This window comes from Neofelis nebulosa, chromosome 1 (assembly GCF_028018385.1).
Source record: "Neofelis nebulosa isolate mNeoNeb1 chromosome 1, mNeoNeb1.pri, whole genome shotgun sequence".
Taxonomy (NCBI): domain Eukaryota; kingdom Metazoa; phylum Chordata; class Mammalia; order Carnivora; family Felidae; genus Neofelis; species Neofelis nebulosa.
In genome coordinates, this window is record NC_080782.1 from 87,308,685 (window position 1) to 87,330,040 (window position 21,356).

General features: G+C 36.6%; 1 long non-coding RNA gene across 1 annotated transcript in view; it reads left to right on the plus strand.

Annotated features, from left to right (window-relative positions):
* Nucleotides 1–10,260: 10,260 nt before the first annotated feature.
* The window catches only part of LOC131510309 (uncharacterized), a 177,145-nt gene continuing 166,049 nt past the window's right edge, over nucleotides 10,261–21,356 (plus strand). The window contains exon 1 of the long non-coding RNA XR_009260993.1: nucleotides 10,261–10,420. This is a non-coding gene — a long non-coding RNA (uncharacterized LOC131510309). The remainder of the gene's footprint in view (nucleotides 10,421–21,356) is intronic.

The window sequence follows — 21,356 nt, forward strand, 5'->3', positions numbered from 1 at the left end:
GAAGCACCTTTCTAAGATCATGCACACTTCCCTTGGAGTGTATGTTTTATTGGTTTTCTCCACAGATTGACTTTTTTCTTTTTCATCTAAATAGAACCCCAAAGTTCCCAAATTTATATGGGCTCAGTTTTTACCACCAACAGAGACAAGCTAGAATTGTTTAATCCTAAATACAAATTCCTGGAAAGAGAATCTGATTGGACAAGCTTTAGTGTAGTATCCAAATCTAGCCCAATTAATTGTAGCCTATGGCAACAGGTTACTGAGTACCACATTGGTTCCATGACCCATTTCTGGATGGGGTGGAATATTTGTTCTCAGAGAAGGAGGCTGACAACATACAATGTGTAGGCTACAGTGCAGAAGTTGGAACACAGTATCATTGGAAGTCATTGCCCTAGTGTATTATTAGTATAATTAAATTATTAGTATACTCCCAAAGGATTTAACTATCACAGTCATTTTTATATAATTTTTTCTTTGAACTGTTGTAGTTGTTAAAATATTTCTGTATGGTTTTTACTTAAGTTAATAATATATAGAGAATGTATGTGATTTGGGGGATGTAATTTTAACAACCAAGTTGTACTTTATAGTAAAAAAAATTACTTTGTACACAATCATAATATCAATGAATATATAATAACATAGAGATAAGAATGATATTGAGTTAAGTTTATAGGAAGTATATGAAATACTGATTTAAAAGATTTAAATATAACAAGAAGAGATATTTTATAAACCAAACAATACACTTTAGATTTCAAATTCAAAGAAGTAGAGATATCATTAAAGATTTACACTAGGGCAGTGTTTTCTAGAGTATTAGCTTTATAAGTGGCTCCTCCCAAAGGTTCTATGCTGTATGTAATAGAATCGTTCATTACATTCACTTCTTGAAAATTCACATTTCACATTAGTATATCAAAAGCTCTGATATGTCCAGTAGGAATGAAAATTGTCTAACTTTGTAACCCCAAATCCTTGGAATACAGACTTTTCATTTAGCTAATTAAAAATGCTACAGAATTGGGGGTGGGAGGGAGGGGAGGGTGGGTGATGGGTATTGAGGAGGGCATATTTTGGGATGAGCACTGCGTGTTGTATGGAAACCAATTTGACAATAAATTTCATATATTAAAAAAAATGCTACAGAATTAATATTATGAACTGTCTTATTTTGAGGGCTTCATATCACACTACCTGTTAGTTTTTGTATACTCATATAATCAATTAGAATTACCATTTTATGAATAATACCTATTTTAGAATGATAAGAACAAATGTCAGGCAAATGTTAGCATTTGCCAGCTTTCTCAAATCCCCTTTTGGTATTCAAACAGCCCTTAATAAGGACTATATCACTAGGGGGACATATTGTTGATGGCTGGTAATTGATGGATTATCCGTGTGTGTTGAACAACTTCACAAACCACCTAAGTGAGCATATGTTGTAAAGTCAGGCTTAGTCATTTTAATGTATACTTTTATATACTACAAGCATCTCATCTCTATGGATACCATAACAAACAGATGTTCTTAGCTGAAGTCACTTTGAAAGAGTTCAAGTTCAAGTGATGATAAATAGGAAAGAAAAAAAAGATAAGACTTCACTTTACTCTTTACCAAATAATGGTTATGTATTTAGTCATTCTTATAATTATCCAACTAATTTTTATTAAACATTTATTATGTGCTGGGTACAATGTGGAGATAGGCAGTCTCTGCCCTTTCAGAGTTGATATTTGTCATGAGAAAGAGGTTTGTCTACAATCTCATGCTAATATTATACTATCTTCCAAGAATAAATACAGGTTTCTTGGGAGGTAGGAGTTGGGGCTGGTATTAAGGAGGTTTGAGGTTAACTGTTAGCCAAATTACCGAAGACTTAGCATAATGGTCCTCAAACTTTAGTATGAGTATGCATTAGAATCATCTAGAGGGCTTGTTAAAACAAATTGCAGCCCCTCAATCCCAGAGTTCCTGATTTAATAAGTCTAGTGTGGAGCCTGAGAACTTGCATTTCTAGCAAGTACCTAGGAAATGCTGATGCTGCTGATCTTGGGACCACATTTTGATAATCACTGACATGGGGAGTTTATTACTTACCTATTGCTACTATGACAAATTCTCCCAAATGCAGATGACTTAAACAGTAAGTATTTACTATCTTACATAGTTTCTGTGGGCCCAGGAAACTGGAAGTGCCTTAGCTGGGTGGTTCTCTCTTGAAGTCTCTCACGGGGCTGCAGTCATCTGAAGGCTTGGCTGGGACTGGAAGATCCACCTCCTACATGGCTCACACACACGACTCTTGCAGGAGGCCCCAATTCCTCACTGGCTGTTGGCAGGAGGGTTCAGGTCCTTGTCACATGGATTTCTTCACAGGGCTGCTTGCAGTGTCCTCATGTCATGGCAGCAGGCTTCCCCCAGAGCAAGTGATCTAAGATCCAGAGCAAGACGAAGCTGCGAAGACTTTTATGACCAACTTATACGTGATTACATGGATCACATTAAAAGTAAGTCACTAAGTCCAGCTCACATTTAAGAGGAGGGGAATTAGGATCCACCTTTTGGAAGGAAGAGTGTCAAGAAATTTCTGAACATATTTTAAAACCAGTACAGAGATTATACTCTAGTGTGTAAGTAATTATTAGTTGTTAATTAATTATTAGTGAATTAATCAGTGACTAACTCTTCAAGGATGATAATATGATAGAAGTAAAGATGCTGAGGAATGGGAATTCAATATCCAGAATTTATTATTGTTATTATTTTTATTATTTAATTTTATTTTATATATAGAAAGAGAGAGCACAAGGTGAGGGGGAGGGGCAGAGGGAGAGAGCAATGTAAGCAAGCATCCACCCCACAACCCTGGGATCATGACCTGAGCTGAAATCGAGTCAGTCACTCAACTGAATGAGCCACCCAGGTGCCCCAACCCAGAATTTATTATTACTGTGCTTTTACTTTTAGTGATTTTAAAATATTTTGAAAATTATAGTAGTATAACAATATTATCCACATTTTGAATATTATTCATATTTTGAATATTCCTATTTTATAAAAATGTATTTTGTTTAAATAAAGAGGCATTCAAATAAAGAGACTAGAATGTCTCTTTATTTTATGTATGTATCTATGGATGGATGAGCCTATTTCGCTCCAAACATATGTTTGAACCAGGAAAGGTTAGGAGCATGGGGTCTTGTGTTTGAATTCTGGCTCCATCACTTACTACCTGTGTAATCTTTGGTAAGTTATTTAGCCTCTCTAGAATTCAGCTTCCTCATCTGTAAAATGCACCTAATAATAGTACCTACTTTATAGAATTGTTTTGAAGATTAAGTGAGATAATAAATGTTAAAGAGCTTAGAGAGTACTTGAATATTATCGTTTCATTGTTTATGATACATACATTAAAAATGGAACAATTCAGAAGGGGTTAAAAGGAAAAGTATAAGTTTCATTTAGAGTAGAGCAGCCTTCAGTGAATGTTTGGAGAGATAAAAATAAGTTTATATCTAAGCCAAACAGATAACTTTAAATTGTATTAAATACTGCTATACTTAAAAAAAACAAACAAACAAACAAAAAAAAAACAACAAAAAAAAAACAACTTGGTTATTTCTTATAACTGGTACTCTAGCCCTTGCTATACTGTTTACCTTTATCCCTCTCCATCCTTCCTCCATTCTTAAGGAACACCCCCTTCCCCAAATTTCTTACATTTTTCATGCAGAGAAATTCTGTCCTCCCTTTCTTCTTTTTTTTCCCTTCTGACATGAATATTCCCGCCCAAATGGGTCAGCAGGATATTTTCCTAAACAAATGTTCTTTCTCTAAGAAGAATTTTGGTGCCAGCTATTTAATATATATTTTAAACTGTGTCACTTATACATTAATTCTTAAAATACCTATTAGCAACCATGGCTACTGATCATGCGCTGTTTGTTGTAACCATGAATAAAGTGAGCCTATGAGCTACTCAAATAGAAAGGTGTGAAAAAGTAGTTCTGGCGTATATCATGTGTGATGCTTGCGTATATTTTTGATAAAACCTGAAGAAGGATGTATCACGAACATTGCTTTTAGTAATGTCAATTGTGACTTTGTATTCCATGTCACCTAATTCTGACTAACGAAAATCTCAAAACCTCAATTTATCAGAAGGCAATTAACCTCCGTTTGGAGTTTTAAAATACACTTTCTTTAAAGGGCAAAGGTAAAAGCCAGGGTTATTGACTCTTAGAATCTGGCCCAGGATTCTGTGCCTTTAACATCAGGGGTTTAGAAAAAAAATGGTAAGTGGTCAGGATGATGACTGAGGTGTTATCAAGTCTTGTCATCAAAAAAGGCTTTAGTATGTTCTATATCCTTTACTTAGTGCTTCTCAGTTTCATCTTAAGATCGGAATCAGAATCACTCCAGAATTACACACATACATATAGTGTATTGTCTCTTAATTCAAGTGTAGTCTTTTAAGATAGAGCCCCAGAATCTACTATAGCAAGTTCTTCAGTAATTCTTCTGTACTATAAAATTTGCTCTGCTTAGTAAAAGAGTTTTAGATAGATGTCCAATAGCAAAGTTGAATCTACAAAAAGGATTTTCTATTCATGATTAGTTAACCAAAGGTTATATTAAACAATCTCCTAATTGTTCTAGCTAATTGAAATTTTATTATCATATGGTGGGTTGATTAATTTTGTTTTAAAGATTCTATTTGTACCCTTTAGTTAGACGTGAGTGAGTCAATGAATATTTAATGTCTGGTTTTAATGAGCCAGGTATTAGAAGAGTGGAGAGGTACAGCATGAGAAAAAGTCCAGAACCAAGGTCTCCCTACTTCTAGTCCAGTGCTGTTTGTGTTGGTTTTATCTAAGATTTTTTTTTTTGCCTCTCATGCTCTGTTTTTAGTTTGAGCATAATTAAAACTTCACTCAACTATTTTGATTTTATCTTTTTCAGATTTTATTAGGGGTGTGTGTGGAGGGGCAGGTACAGTTAGAAAGATCATTGGCTTTGAAATCACACTGAATTGTGAACTCCAGTTCTGCCACATACTTGCCGAATTGACTGTGAACAAATGTAGTAAGTTCTGAGTCTCAGTCTATTAAATGGGATAATTCCTACATTATAGGGTAATTGTAAGGATGAAACAAATAGACGCATACATTTCCTAGAGAAATTCTGCTCAATATAAAAAAAATACTTAGATTAATTTAACTTGACTAAAGGTATTTATCATTTTCAAATTACCATTTGTGTTTACTTTTTTCTAATAGGCAGTTTGAAGATAAGTAAAGGTGTTTTTCGGATTAGTTGGTTGTCCTTTCAATTCATAGTATGTAATATTGATCCCGCTTCTTTGTACGGAAAGCACGATTCAAAGTTGCAAGGTAACGAACAGTCTCATACTCAAACTGTATCTCTTTGAAGCAAATACCATGATACATGCTTTAGGAAGTGCAAAGGAAGGAATTTTAAGATAAATTCACGTGTGTTGGATTCACTAGTAGAGAGACACAATAAAGGGATGGAAAGGTAAATAAAAAATAGAAGATTAAAATAACATTCAGAGCAACTTTAGAAGAGCTGACTCAGGCAGTGACTGACTAGTTGTTAGAATACCCACCATTAGCGTGAATATGTGCTAATGCAATTCTCTGAAGAATAGTCAACTTTTACATAAAATAAAAAGCATCCACCTGAAGCTGATGTTGACAACCAGAATTATATCCCCCCTCCCCGCCGATCTCCAGGGCAACCCAGGGAGGGCAAAGGAATGCTGTCTATAGTTATTTATCAATCTCTACTGTAAGTTCCTAAGACATAAAACTGGACCTTACTTTTAGTTTTGGAAATTATTCTTGAGAACAGCATTGAAGTATGCAGTATTTAACCTTTCTTTGTAATGATCATAATAGACAAAGAGAAGAGGATTAAAATGATCAAGTGCATGGAATATTTCCTTTGTCCTGCTTATGGTATTAGAGCACGTGATACAAATTATAGCTTATATTTTTATTCTAAATACTCATTAATAAGTGAGTGGGGAAGCTGGATATGTGTACCTAGACAAAGTAAAATTAAAAAATCAAAGGCTAAATTAATTAATTTTAGGCATCTAATTTGAATATTTCAGGTATTTTTCTCCATATTTTCCCTTGCCACCAGTGATTTTTTAAAAATTTCATATATTTTCCTTCTTTATTTCATTTAATTTAGGTTTTGTGCAATTTGTGTGTGTGTGTGTGTGTGTGTGTGTGTGTGTGTGTGTGTGTTATCTCTATGAACACTTCCATATTTTCTGGTTCCATTAAATGTCCCATACCCAGACAGAATTTTCTCTGCTCCAGCCCTGGAATCAGCCATTTTTCCAACGAGTCTCGGTTCCTTTTATTTATGTCTTTAGAAACCAAGATCTGGAGGCTAGATGTGTTCATTACTACTCAGGTGTCATTGCTTCTAGACCCTATTAATAGGCATCACAGAGAAACACATTCTCTCTCTTTCCTCATCTCACTGTATAATAAAAACCGTGATTCATACCAACATCTCCAGTTCTAGTCCATCACCACTGAAGCCATTCTAGCCTTCCCCCTTCCATTATTTGTAAATCCTTTTTCTAAAAGTGAGATAGATACCACAGTGTATTTATTTGCTCAATCCTAGAATAGATACAGTTTCAGAATAATTAATTTATTAATTAGGGTATAGTACTTCTATCAGTTTCTTTTGTCTTTAAAAGATTTTTCTTTTACATTTATTTACTTTTGAGAGACAGAGACAGGGCACAGGTGGGGGAGGGGCAGAGAGAGAAGGAGACACAGAATCCGAAGCAGTCTCCAGGGTCTGATCTGTCAGCACAGAGCCCAACGCAGGGCTCGAACTCACAGATCATGAGATCATGACCTGAGCCAAAGTCGGACGCTTAACCGAGTGAGCCACCCAGGCGCCCCTCTTTTGTCTTTAGAGTTAAAATACATATATTAAAAATGTTGTTATCCACAATGACTTGGATTAGTTCTTTTTTTTTCTTTGTCTCCTTAAATAGGGTTATGTTATTCATTTCTAATAGAATTAGGCTCATTTGTTGCTGTTTATATTTCCATTATGACTTTCTCCAAGTCTTGCTTAATTTTTAACATTTATTTGTATTTTGTGTATGTGAAACAATGTCATTGTTCTAAAAATCAGAACTGTGTGTGAAGATAAACTTAGAGATAATCCCACTCATCCATTTTACCTGTTCCTTTTCCTCCATTCCTTCCATTCTGTTCCTACCCCTGTAGTTTCCCAATTTCATTTGTTTCTAGTTTATCCTTTCTATGTAACTTTTTGCTAAAGCTGGCAGATATATGTATATTTCCTTATATTTCCCTTTACTTTTTCTTACACGCATGGCAAAATACTATAGCTACTCTTTTGCATTTTGCTGTTTTCTCTTAACCATGTATTATGGATGTCACTCTATATCAGTTCATAAAGATTTTTCTTATTCTTTTTTTAATAGCTGCACAATTCTCTGTGGATGTAGCATGATTTATTCATCACCATTCTATTTATGGGCATTTAAGTTGTTTCTAATATTTCACAATTATAAACAGTGCTGCAATGAATAACCCTGTACATGTATATTTTTCTATTGTTGTAAGTGTATCCTCAGGGTAAATTCCTAGAAGTGGAATAATTAGGTCGAAAGGTAAATGTATATATAGTTTTATTAGACATTGTCAAATTCCTCTCCAAAAGGTGTACCAGTAATGTATGAAAGTGCATGCCTTTCCACAGTCTCACAACAGAATGCATTCTCATGCTTTTAAATTTTTATTAATCTGGCTTGTGCAATACACTTTATATTTCTTGATTTTTAAACCATGTAACTAACTGCATTACCTATTAAAATAAAAAATAAATTAAAACCAAAAAAATCTTGTTTGTGCAAACCTTCTTTTTAATTCTCTTAAAATTTACTGTTGATTTGGAACTAACACTTTAAGAATTCCTCAAGGCACCTGAGTGGCTCAGTCATTTGAGGGACTAATTTCGGCTCAGGTCATGATCTCACAGTTTGTGAATTCAAGCCCCGTTTTGGGTTCTGTGCTGACAGTGTGGAGCCTGCTTGGGATTTACTCTCTCCCCCTCTCTCTCTGCCCCTCCCTTGCTCACACACTCTCTCTCTTTCGAAAATAAATAAATAAACATTAAAAAATAATAAAATTATACAAAAGAATTCCTCTTCATTGTTTAGGGTCTATCAGATGATTTTTTGAGATCTTGTCATTTTATGAATTTTTTTGGTCAGAATCATAAAATTTATTCTATCCATTCACTGACTACCTATTGAAAAAATATCTTGAGTGGCCTCTATTTCCCAGACTATATGGTAAGACATAGTACTTGCCCTCAAGTTGCTTACTGACGGAGAGGAACATGTTAGCAAATAAATGGACAGTTATGAGATAGACACAGCTCTACATGGAGAAGCCCTTCCAGTGAGGGAAGACAGCCAGGTATATTCTGAAATTGCAAGTAGTTTAATGCAATTGGCATATAGAATTCAAGTATGTGCTCATAGATGTGGTGCAATGAGAGAGGAGCAGAGAGAAATATGGTTCGAGAGGCATGTTGAGAAGCTTAGATATCATCTAGAGGACAAAGACTTACTAAAAAGTTTTAAACAGAATAGAGGTATGGTCAGGATTTTTATTACAGCAAGAACAATGAGGGGTTGCCAAAGAACTTCTGGTTTATCCTCAAAGTGTTAAACTATATCGTATACACAGAGTTATACTAGGTCATGCAAAAGAAAGGAATAATCCCTAAGACCAGAATTGACTGTGATCTTCTAGAAAGAAGTAACCTCTTTAAGAAAAAATGGTTCCATCAGAATGTCATTGGCAATGAAACAAGGTAAAGGAAGATGGTATCTGAGAGGAAGCCTTTGCCTGCTTTGGTGGTTTGAAGTGCGTCCTTTATTCAGAAAAGGAGCTGCTCTTGGTGTCTGGGCTTTTCCAGTAGAATTTCAACAACACTAGTGATTAAGGTGTTGAAAACCAAGACCATCTATACCTGTAACAGCTTATGGTTTACATTACCATGACTTTAAAATTCAGATGCTTCATAAATGGGTAAGGGGCATTAAGGACTCTATTCCTGAAATCATTATTGCACCGTATGCTAATTTGGATGTAAATTAAATAATAAATAAATGAAAAAAATAAAAAAAATTCAGATGCTTCATTAATGTGAGTTTATTATTCCACTCTCTTCATCAAACTGATTTTACTGTTTCAGAAATTTGCCTGGGAAGATGAAGTTGCTAATAACTTTAGTGTTCATTTCAGAAAGTTCCTGAAAATCCTTTTAAACTGATATTAGGCTACTCAAATAAAGCAACATTAAAGGACTGTTTACTCCTCAAAATTGTTTTGAAGCCCTTTCTTTTTAAACCTCCCCCATTTTGTGTCTACCAATCTTAAACTATTAGATCGTAGATTTGCCCAATCATAATGAAACCCCTCTTCTCACACCAAAAGATCCATCTTAAACCAAACTTCCCATATCTTATACATATCTGATCTTTATTTTACCTCTTCTGAAACTCCACCAAGATTCTTGTCAAAGTAGTGGTCTCACTTACTGTGGCAAGCAATAAACTCAAGTTTGCTTTATGAAAAGGTTATTTTGGTGATGTTTTCAGGAAATAAAGTACCTATGAGAGTCATTTCTTATTCTATCTGCAAATGATGCTTTTTGCAATAAATGGTGACCAGTAGTTTGGGACCATAAGCCTAAATTGACAATCCAAGAATATCTCAGTTAACTTACTAATTATTTGTCTTTCTTTCAACCTGGCACATGACATTTATAGCCAGAGACCTCAAGGAATGTCATTGTGCCCCCCCTCATAATTATTGTTTTTCAAATTAGTGAATTTGGAAATGTATAATCATTTCAGAAAGAAATAAGTGACCTATGTATCCTAGCCAATCAGCCTACACCAACCAAGAAAGATTTTTGAAAAAAAAAAAGCTGTATAGATTTTATGTAAATTTGGTATTTATGAACACCAAAGTTTTAGCACTGACATCTGCCTGAGAAGAAACTTCATTTACAGCAGTGGCAGAAATGAAGTTCACTGTGAACTAGTTTTGGATACCATATGCTTTAACATGCAGAAGAGGAGGGGAAAAGAGGCATTCTCAAACAGATTTTTCTTGCTCTCACTGTGTATGATGTTGCATGACAACATTGTGACATCATAACTTAGGCTACTTTATTTGCTGTTGCACCAATATAGCGCCAAGGCGCGGAGTAGCACCTTTGGATGCAAACGGTGCTTTCCTTTCATGAAACTTAAGGCACTTCGCAGGCATTTTCTTTCTAAACCTCACAACATCTCTCAAAGGTATTGCCAAACTGGAGACAAATTTCACAGTTTAATCATGTGGAACACATTGGTAAATATAGATGTGCCTTTTAGAAAGTTGCTTCAAAGTGTATTTGCAGCTCACGCGCCGTTCCTCAGGGTGTAAACCAGTGGTGTAATGTAAAGCTTTCGGCCCTCGCCCTCCCGCACGCGAGCTGGGAGGGTAGATGTGTTTGGCAGCGAGCAGTGGTGCAGGAGGGAAGGAGGGTGGGGCAGAAAAGGCAGGCTGTTTCGTTACCCGTCCTTCCCTTTCCTTCTTGTCTCCCCACAGGGGTGCCTCCTTTTCCCCTCTTTCTTTTCCTTTCAGCATCAAAAAGAAGACTTATAAAATTTAACTTGTAATTAAGAGTTTGGTTAGATTTTCAGGGCAGAACACAGCTGTCCATTTAATTCACAAGGTCTGTTGATTATAATCCTGGAAGTCTCTCTCTCTCTCTCTCTCTCTCTCTCTCTCTCTCTCTCTCTCTCTCTCTTTTAGTATATGTGCTGCCGAAGCAAACACTATAATCCTGGCAATCTAACCAGTGCAGATAATATAGCTTTAAGGGAATATGAATTCTTTTGAAATGGGAAGTGGCAATATTACAGACCTGTTTCTTGCTCTAATCTCTTCAAATCAAGTATGAAAGGGAATGGGCCTTTTCTCAGGATATTTCTGCCTCTCAAACCCACACTTTTCCTTCCCTCACCCCCACACCTCCTAATCCCCTAGAAGGGATCCCTTCATGTGGAGCAGAGATCTGGCTGTGAATCCTAGTTGCGTCATCCCATAACTGTATGAACACTGAGTCGTTAAACCTCCCTTAGCCTGTTCCCACATGTGTAGTTTATACATACTACTAACTCCCAGGGTTGTTATGAAGATTAAAATAACATGTATGGAAGAGCTGGAGGGCTGTCTGTAGAAGACAAGAGTGTGGTCAATGAGAAATATCTTTGACCTTCTGGTTTTCTGGGGATGATTAGTTCCAGCCTTTTGGGTATGATGCAAACCAGGACATTTTTGAGAGTGAAAGAGGGAGCCTCAGGACAACAAGAGGTATAAACTGGGACTGTCCCAAGCAAATCGGGATGTGTGATTGGTCTGTATAGGGAGAACTTTCAGATGGCAAGTGCCTGTGCCTAATTGCACATGTAATTATGGAGATGGGTTCCTGTATTTTATGAATAAGAAGACATCATTTATTGCCCACATACAAGTTGAACTTCACTCCTATTTTCATAACTCTTTGTATAGCTTGTATTTCCCCAAATGTGCCACATAGACAACAGCTGGCACACGAGACTGTTTCAAGTAGTATACAGCAAACATTATTTTTTTCTAAACTATCAAGTCAAATCTATAATTTTGGAAGTAAATTTTTAAAAATAAGTTCATGTAGACCAACATTTGAATTGATTAAAGAAAACGAATCAAACTAAAATTGGATTACAGATATAGGAAGGTTGACCCGGAATGACTGATAGGTGGGAAAGCCTTCCTTGACAGGGTACAGCCAGTAGCATGAAAGAACAAGCTTCTCAGGATTTGGATAAACAGTATTATAATATATCACCTTTCATTCCAGGAAAGGTGCTTTATAAGAGTTGGAGCTGAGGTAAATACCCAATTGTGGCACAGGTGAGGGGAATAGAAATAGAGTAATTGCAGTTGAATATTAGCCATGGATACATTTTCTTTTTCTTTTTTAAATTTTTTTATGTTTATTTATTTTTGAGAGAGAGACAGAACACAAGTGGGGGAGAGGGAGGAGCAGAGAGAGACGACACAGAATCTGAAGGAGGTTCCAGGCTCTGAGCTGACAGAACAGAGCCTGACGCGAGACTCAAACTCAGAAACCGCGAGATCATGACCTGAGCCGAAGTCAGAAGCTGAGCCACCCAGGCGCTCCTAGCCATGGATATACATTTTCTGGTGAGTCTGGGGCTTTACCACACCATTTTTACACATTATTAATGTAAACCATGAATGAAGAATTGATAAAACTTGGCAAAATCTAATACACTGTTTTAAACTTTGTGGGGACGTTTTATTTTTGTTTATTTTTTGAGAGACATAATTTAGGGTGGAAACTAGTTTGTCTTGTCTTGAGAATTTCAGGAATAAAGACGCCTCAAACTCCTCAAATTAAGTGAAAAGCTCATTTAATTCCCTGGTAATCAAAAAGGAATTTCTGATTTCTAGTCCCAATCCGTTTCTAGTTTAAGCGCAGTCTCCAAAGAAAGAAAAATTGGGAAGGTGTTGCCACTCTGCCACTCAATATTTGTTACAAAGACCACTGACAGCAGTGGACTTCCTAATCTTCACCAAAGTTGTTTATACTTTGTTTTCTTTTTATTTGTGATGTCTTTCATCAGACTTGAATGCTTCTTATTCTGTTTGTAAAATGGAGACAATTTAGCTAATGTATCAAGACACCTGAGTATGAATGATTAGAGGTTAGTCCTTAGCAATTATATTCTACTTTTTCCTGAAACACATAGAAATATTTGATAGATGATCATTCACAGATATCTGTGTGCACTTGAGCTTAGGGTTTGTAAAGGTTTACAAGTATTTATGTATGATTTTATGTGTATTTTCAGAGATTTTTTTTTTCTTGTGGAACTTTGAAAAATGAAGAGAATTAAGTTGTTTCTAAAAAGCCAAAGCAGCCTGCCATCTCTTTTTCTTTTCTGGGCTACGGTCCAATTTGCACAGCAGTTGCAAAGAAAAAGCAAACGCATCACTAGATTCAGCGAGAAATATTGTAACAGTATGTAATCTCTGTCAAGATAAAATTGCTTTGTGATTTACATTACAATAAATCCTGACCTTTAAGTGCTGCAGACTAAGCTAATCTGTGAAGTACTTTATTCCAACACTGAATCAGCGAGTGAAGCTCAACCAAATGGAGTGTATTAGTCCCACTGTGGTGTGGTTAAAGAGCCTATATATATCGAAGCAGATTACAGTGCATTGTTCTATGTGTACTATAATAAGTAGAATAATTGAAATATTCAATCTGTTTCATCATTGTGAAATAATAGAATTATTTTAACCTCCCTTCTGTTTGCCTATTATGGGAATTACAAGTAGCTTCATTTAAATATCATTAGGGCCTGATTTAGATCGATGAGAACAAGGAAATTCAGAATTCAGGCTAAAGTACCACATGACATTTCAACCTTAATTCACTTCTTATGGCTGTTAATTATTTTCTTTCTCTCTCTCTCTCTCTTTTTTCCCCCTTGATAGCACAGTTAAGACATTGTGTTGAATTTCTCAGTACTAGCTTTGAATTTTTGGCTTTTTGTCTCCCCAAGTCAAGTGTTAGGTTTATCAATCATTGGAGAATAGAATTTTCAGAGATACTGTGAATTTAAAACTAAGTAGAATTTACCAACTTTGGGAGATTTTTAGCCATTATTTCTTCAAAGATTTTTCTTTCCTCTGTACTCTTGGCTTTCGTCTAGATTTTGATCACACACATATTATGACAACTTGATATTATCCCAGGGGTCAGTGATACCTTTCTTCCCGCCCCCCCACCCCCAGTTTTTTTTTTCTCCGTGCTTCATTTTGGATAGTTGCTTTTGCTTGTCTTCAAATGCGCTCCCCCTCCCCCATGCAGCTCCTAATTTGCTGTTAATCATACCCAGTGTATATATTTTATTTCAGGTACTCAACTTTTCATCTCTAAGTGTTCCATTAAAAAAAAACCAAACCTCATTTCTCTCCTCATCACACTTGTGTTTGCTAATTCTGTTATCTCTCATGTATGCTTCTTTTCCTGTGTGGTGAGTATTGATTGGATACTGGATATTGTGCTTTTGTTTTTGAGTGCTAAATGTTTTGGCATTTCTATAAACAGTGTTGTATTTTGTCCTGGCACACAGTTAAGTCTTAGGAACCAGATTCCTTTGAGGCCGAGTTTTTTTGTTTTTTGTTTTTTGTTTGTTTTGCTTTTATTATTTGTTTTTGAGAGAGAGAGAGAGAGAGAGAGAGATGGGGGGAGGGGCAGAGAGAGAATGAGGCAGAATCCAAAGTAGGCTCCAGGCTCTGAGCTGTCGCACAGATGCGGGGATCCAACTATGAGATCCTGACCTGAGATGAACTTGAGGCTCACCCGACGGAAACACCCAGGTGCCCTGAGGCTGAGTTTTAAGCTTTATTAGGCAGATCGAGAACAGCCTTTAAACTAGGGCTAATTTGGCCTGGCAACAAAAGCAGTATAACCTGAAGATACTTCCTCTTGTTTCGAGTATTATGAGTCTTCTCACCCTGGTTGGTTGGGACAGGCAGAGTTTCTGGCCCTGTCAGAATGGAAAATTGGCCTTCTGCTTTCTGCTGCTTCTTTATTTGGTCAAAGGCACTACTTTCTCTTGCACGTACAGATTGGTACTCAGCTAAAGATCTGTGGGAAATCCTCCACTGATCTCTGGAAATTTCTATCTGTGGAGCTCCCTCCTCTCTGGCACTTTGCTATGGAAATTCTACCTGTCTTGGCTGCCCTGAATTCCATCTTCTGCCTCTTAAACCCAGCAAGACCACAGGGCTCAGTCTGGGTTTCCTTGTCTTCTCCGAGAACAGGAAACTGCCTTCAGGGAGTAAGGTGGAACGATAGTAGAGTTCACATTGTTTCCCTTTTCTTAGGTTGCACACTCCTGTGCTGCCTATTGTTCAATGTCTGAAAACAATTCTTTCCTATATTTTTGTCCTGTTTTCTCTTTGCTTAAGGTGGAAGATTCCCTGTTTCTCTATCATGGTCAGAAGCAGAAGTCACAAAACTAGAGTTTAAAAGACAGTTTCAGATTTTTATTTAACTATTTGTCCAACCATTCTTGCCAACATACATTTCTGGAGATGTCAAAGTAAGTGATAAGAAGGCTGTTAAAACAAATTCTGGACACAATAAACTGTAACAATGTTGATGCTCATGTCTAACCACAAAGCGATATAATGATTGCAAAGCACATAGGGCGCCATAATCACTTCAGCAACTTCAGATTAGAATTTTTTTTTTTACTTCTTTCAGAGTTATATACAAGAAACCAGTGCTTCTTCCTAATAAAATGGAATTTCCTAATAAAATAGTGCTAGAGGCCTCTTCCATTGGTTCTTATGGTAACTGTTGCTCTGCTCTATTTTTTTTTTTTTTTCAATGTTTTTTATTTTTATTTTTGGGACAGAGAGACACAGAGCATGAACGGGGGAGGGGCAGAGAGAGAGGGAGACACAGAATTGGAAACAGGCTCCAGGCTCCAAGCTGTCAGCACAGAGCCCGACGCGGGGCTCGAACTCACAGATGCGAGATCGTGACCTGGCTGAAGTCGGCCGCTTAACCGACTGCGCCACCCAGGCGCCCCTGCTCTGCTCTATTTTAAAGTTACACTGAGTTAAGGGGAATAGTTTTCATTTTAGTAAGACAAACTTTTTTTGTTAGTTTGTGGGTTTTCATTTTAGATTTTTTATAATAAATTTATAGGGTGCCTCGAGGGCAGCCCAATTTGCATCATAGGGGGCCACCTAAGAAAGTCACTTGGGGCAGACCACTCTGTTCTGCCTTGGAGCACTATTGCCTAGAACCAGAATTGTTCATGAGATACCCCATATTATAAATAGAGACATCCTCAGGGCACCATATCAATGTACACTGGACATCTTCTCATGCATTTTGAGAGGAAAATAGCAGTTTTGATATCAGCAAGATGAGAGCAAGTATTCCTAATGCTAAAAGGATACCTGAGCGCTTGGCTGAAACATTAGTATTTTTAAAGGTCAATTTCATAGTTCCAAACAATTTTAAAATATAGTGATTTTTCTAGAATCATTTGATTTAGTGCAAAGAGTACAAAGCTAATAGTTTGAAGGAAAGATTATTTAAAAATATCGATACATTGATATATGTAAGTTTACACACACACACACACACACACACACGAATAGTCTTTCAAACTGCTATTTATTTTCTTAGCAATGTTTAAAAATTGCCAATTGATGGACTGGTATAACCTGATGACTTACCAATATTCAGATTTTCTGTGATGCTCCACAGACTAGAGTGTATGAATCTTTTGTGATATCAATGAAATCAACATATACCTCCAAAATAACAATTTTATTTTTATTAGGAAGAAGCCTTGATCTTGGTTTGCAACACTTTCTACTGATTTGGGGGTTTTGTTGTCCTTGGGTCTGTGAAGACACCCCTCTAACTCCTTACACAGAAATGCTGACTCCACATTGATTGTATCGCTGTTGATGTTTTGTTGCTATTTGTTTTGGGGGTTCAATAAACTAAATACGTTATCACTGGAGTGCCTGGGTGGCTCAGTTGGTTAAACGTCTGACTCTTGATTTTGGCTTAGGTCCTGATCTCATGGTTTGTGGGCTTAGTCCCCACCTCAGGTTCTGCACTGACAGTGTTGAGCCTGCTTGGGATTCTCTCTTCTCTTTCTCTGCCCCTCCCCTGCTTGTGCTCTCTCTCAAAATAAATAAATAAACTTAAAAAAAAAACCACAATATCTTATCACCTATTTTGTTTTACATGTTGGTCTGCAGGTTTTTGGTTTTGCTGTCATGCTGTTTTCTGTTTTTATGACAATTTGAGGTGATTTAAAACTACCCCAACTGCCACCACTGTCTTCCCAGAATTTTCCCCTACCGTGACTTCTTAAAGCTTTTGTTTCTTCATCTGTTAAAGAGAACAAAATAATCTCCTAATATCCCTTCCAACTCTGAGATCTTTGACTGCATAAGATAACCGTGTTTGAACCCAAAATTGTTGAGGAAGGAGTATAGAAGGTATTGCCTCACTCTCATATTTTTGGTCCCTGCGTGTCTAAGATTAAGTTGCTGTGTGCCATATTTGTCTCCCGAGTCAATACTTGTCCTTACATCAATACATCTATCCATCCATCCTAATAAAAAGCCCTGAGCCTCTGCTCTGTACTACCTTTGTTTCTCCAGGTACTTATCAGGTTAGTTTGTGCTGTTTGAAGCTGTAAATAGCCTCACTATAAATGTCATTTCTCAGATACATGGCCACCTAAGCAGACTTGATTGGAGGTGGAACGTGAGTTTTATACTGTTGTTGTTGCTGTTGTTGTTTGGTGGGGGTAGGGGGAGGGATAAACTATTCCAGCTTTTTAACATAGACGATTTCTTGCCTGCCACCACAATCTGGATCAAATCAGGGCTTGAAGTTTCTCTAAGATTTAATAATCCAAGGAAGAAAGCCAATTGACCTTACTATTCGGTTAGTAGCCAGACTCTATGAGCTTGGAAGAACTGAAAAATCGAGGCCTCAGGAAGTTCATATTATTCGTTTATAGGCATGTGACAATTCAGTGTTATCAGCTAGCTTTGTGTAGGCAGCTGCTTTCTCTTCTCTGAGGCGGGACAGTCCTGCTGAATAGTTATCAAGAGACTCCAGCAAATGGGGGGGGGGGGAAGGGTGGTGGGGAAGGGAGAAGACACTCTCAGGCAGAAGATGCACTCAGGGCAGAATTTCAGGCAATGCTTCACTCCTCTGGAAGGATCCTGAGCTCAACAAATTGTCAATGACTTACCTTTTACCACACTCCCTGATGTCTTACAATTTATATAATAAACATTTATGGAATACCTACCATACACCAGTCATTTTATTTTCTTTATCCTTTTTATCTTAATGTATTTTTTTTAAAGTGATACTTGCATATGCTTAAGAAATCAAACAATACTTTAAGACTCATAAAAAATAGCTGGCTCCTGTTTTATTTCTCTTCTCTACAAATTCCTTCTCTCCAGATGCAACTGCTTTAAATTACTTTTAGCTGTTTTTTAAAAAAATATTTGCTTCCATATATCAAAATAACAGCTTTTACCATTATTTTTTGATTTGTCAGGTTTTTTTTTATTTTTTTTTAATTTTTATTTTTTTTATTTTTTTTTTATTTTTGGACAGAGAGAGACAGAGCATGAACGGGGGAGGGGCAGAGAGAGAGGGAGACACAGAATCGGAAACAGGCTCCAGGCTCCGAGCCATCAGCCCAGAGCCTGACGCGGGGCTCGAACTCACGGACCGCGAGATCGTGACCTGGCTGAAGTCGGACGCTTAACCGACTGCGCCACCCAGGCGCCCCTTGTCAGGTTTTTTTAAGGTTTATTTTATTTTATTTATTTTGAGAGAGAGAGAGAGAGAGAGAGAGCGCGCACATGCAAGGGGGGAGGAGCAGAGGGAGAGGGAGAGAGAGAGAATCCCAAGCAGGCTCTGCACTGTCATTGCAGAGCCCAATGTGGGGCTGGAACTCACAAGTCGTAAGATCATGATCTATGCTGAAATCAACAGCTTAACCAGCTGAGACACCCAGGGACCCCTGATTTGTCAGTTTTAAATATTATTCATTGACTTTTTGCTCTAGAAGATTATGGTTTAGCTTTCTCATATCCTATCACTTCAACACAGAAATATTTCTCCATTCTCATTCTTTCAGTAAAATTACACACTAAAACCTTGGTTTGTGAGCATAATTTGTTTGGGAAACACGCTTGTAATTCAAAGTACTTGTATATCAAAGCGAATTTCAAGAACCACTGGCTCAGTTGTGATCATGTGACATTCAGCATCATGTACAACTTGTCTTGCAAGACATCACTCACGTGTCAAGTTAAAATTTATTAGAAATGTTTGCTGGTTTTGTGGAATACTCACAGAATAAGTTACTCATAATCCAAGATTTTATCCTATATGTTTTATTTAAGTCAATATTTGTTTACATTGTTATGATCATATATTATGCATAGCAAACCATATGTTATACTGTATTTCATTGCCTTTCTGATATAGCTTATGTTTTCTTTGAAATAAAAAGTCTCTTTTTAAAAAAATTTTCTATATAAATATCACTGATTCATCGCCAATTCTCTGACAGAACTGAAATTCTAATACTTTGAATGACCACTGTATTCACTCTGTGTTAGAAATAGCTCTTCTAGAGATCTGTTCTCCAGCCTTCATCTGCACTGGTTGCTCTATAGACTTGCCCCATAGCTGTCATCCTGAATATTCCACTTACATGTCTGTTACAACTTTTTACTGTGACCCATTTGACTCTAATGCCTTTTCTGAATTTTCTACTCTTTTATTCTCTTTATGTTTCAGTTTGGATTTTTTTTTTCAAATGAACTATTTTCTAATTCATTAATCCTTTCTTTTGCTTGTCTAATGTGTTATTATACCCATCTATAGATTTCTTATTTTGAGTTTTTTTTAATTTTTTCATTCTAAATTTTCAGTGGATTGTTTTTAATATAGACTGTTCTGACAAAATTATTCATCTTGCGATTTATTTTCTTGAATGTTAGTGTAGCTATTTTGAAGTCCATATTGATACCTCTGATACCTAGACTACCTGTGGGTCTGTTTCTGTTTTATTTATTTATTTATTTATTTGCTCTTTGTTTTGAGTCATTTTTGTCTTTCTTGCATGCCTGGTGATTTTTGACTTAATGCTGGACATTGTAAATTAAAACTTATAGAGGCTCTGGATGATTTTTATCTTTTTCCAGAGACAATTTTCTCTTCTTTAGCAAGCAGTTAAAGGAGGGATGGATCACCTTGGTACATTTGCAGATAGTCTATTTCCAGTCTGTTCTTGCTTCTAGAGTATTTTCCTTTTGGGGATCTTGGCTAAAAGTCTGGAACTATTTATCAAGATCTCTTATCCTTGGTGGGCCTTGAACTTTAAGTTTTGTCTTCTTGACGCTGTGGTCAGTTAAATATTCTGCTTCATTTTTAGCTTCTAACTGCAGGTTTCTGCTTGTTTTCTTTGGCTTCTAATCCTGAAAAGTTTAAGAATCTGCAACTACGTTAAAGAGAAAAATTCCAAGGAATGTCAGGTTTACTTCTCCCTGTGGTCCTCTTTTCTTTAGGATATTGGTTCCTCAAGTTTTGGAATCCTGGGTATCCCTGAACTTGAATTTGTGTCTCCCCAAACCATTGACACTGACAACAAACTCCAGGCCAACCCTTTTTTTCAGCTTCAAAACCACACAATACAAATTAACAAATGCTCTGAGGACCATCAATGAATGTAAGGCTTACTTCAATGCATTTTCCTTTCTCTGTGATCTTGGCTCTTCAAATCCTGCCTGCCTTAGTTGTCTTTAATGCTTTAAAAGAACTGTGTTTACCCAGATTTTAATTTGGAAATCCTGACTTTCATGATTTGAATGTTTTTTTGTTTTAGTTCTGTAATAATTTATTGCCTTCAATTTTAGGTTTTATTTTTTTCTTTAGCAATTCCTGGTATTTTGATATTGGATCTGTTAGATGGATCCCTAAATGTTTAACTGCTTTCTCTCTTCTATTTCTATATCTTTTCCCTTGGGCTAATTCAGAGAAGAATCTTTAATCTTATGTCTTGGGGTATGGGATAAGTATGATTGCTGGTGTTCTGAGAGCCAAGTAGAGGATGGAGTTGAGGGAGAATGTTGTTCCTAAAGTAAACTTCCCCTCAAAGCTCTTGTTGCGACTTGATACCTTTCCCATGCCTTCAGCTGTAACCTATCCTTGGATTCAGAACTTCCCCTAGTTTATCCTCTTCAATGGATGAGAAATATTTGTCTATAATTTTGTTTGAAGTCCCCCTGTATACCTACCTTCAGAAATACTTGGTGCTGCCAGTTGTCGAGGCTTTCCAAGTGCTGTGGCACGATTAGATCGTAGACTTAGTTTTCAGCTTTCTCTGATAGTTTGAGACACTTCCCTTTTTCCTATTTGCTTTTTACTTTCTAAAATTATCATGTCATCTCTTGTCTCCTACATTCTTCTCACTCATTTTTATTGTCCTTATGGATTTATGCTTAAAAGTGTTTTTTTTTTTCTTTTCTTGTGTGTGTGTGTATGTGTGTTTTAAACTTTAGAGTTTTGGGGAAGGGCCAGAGAAT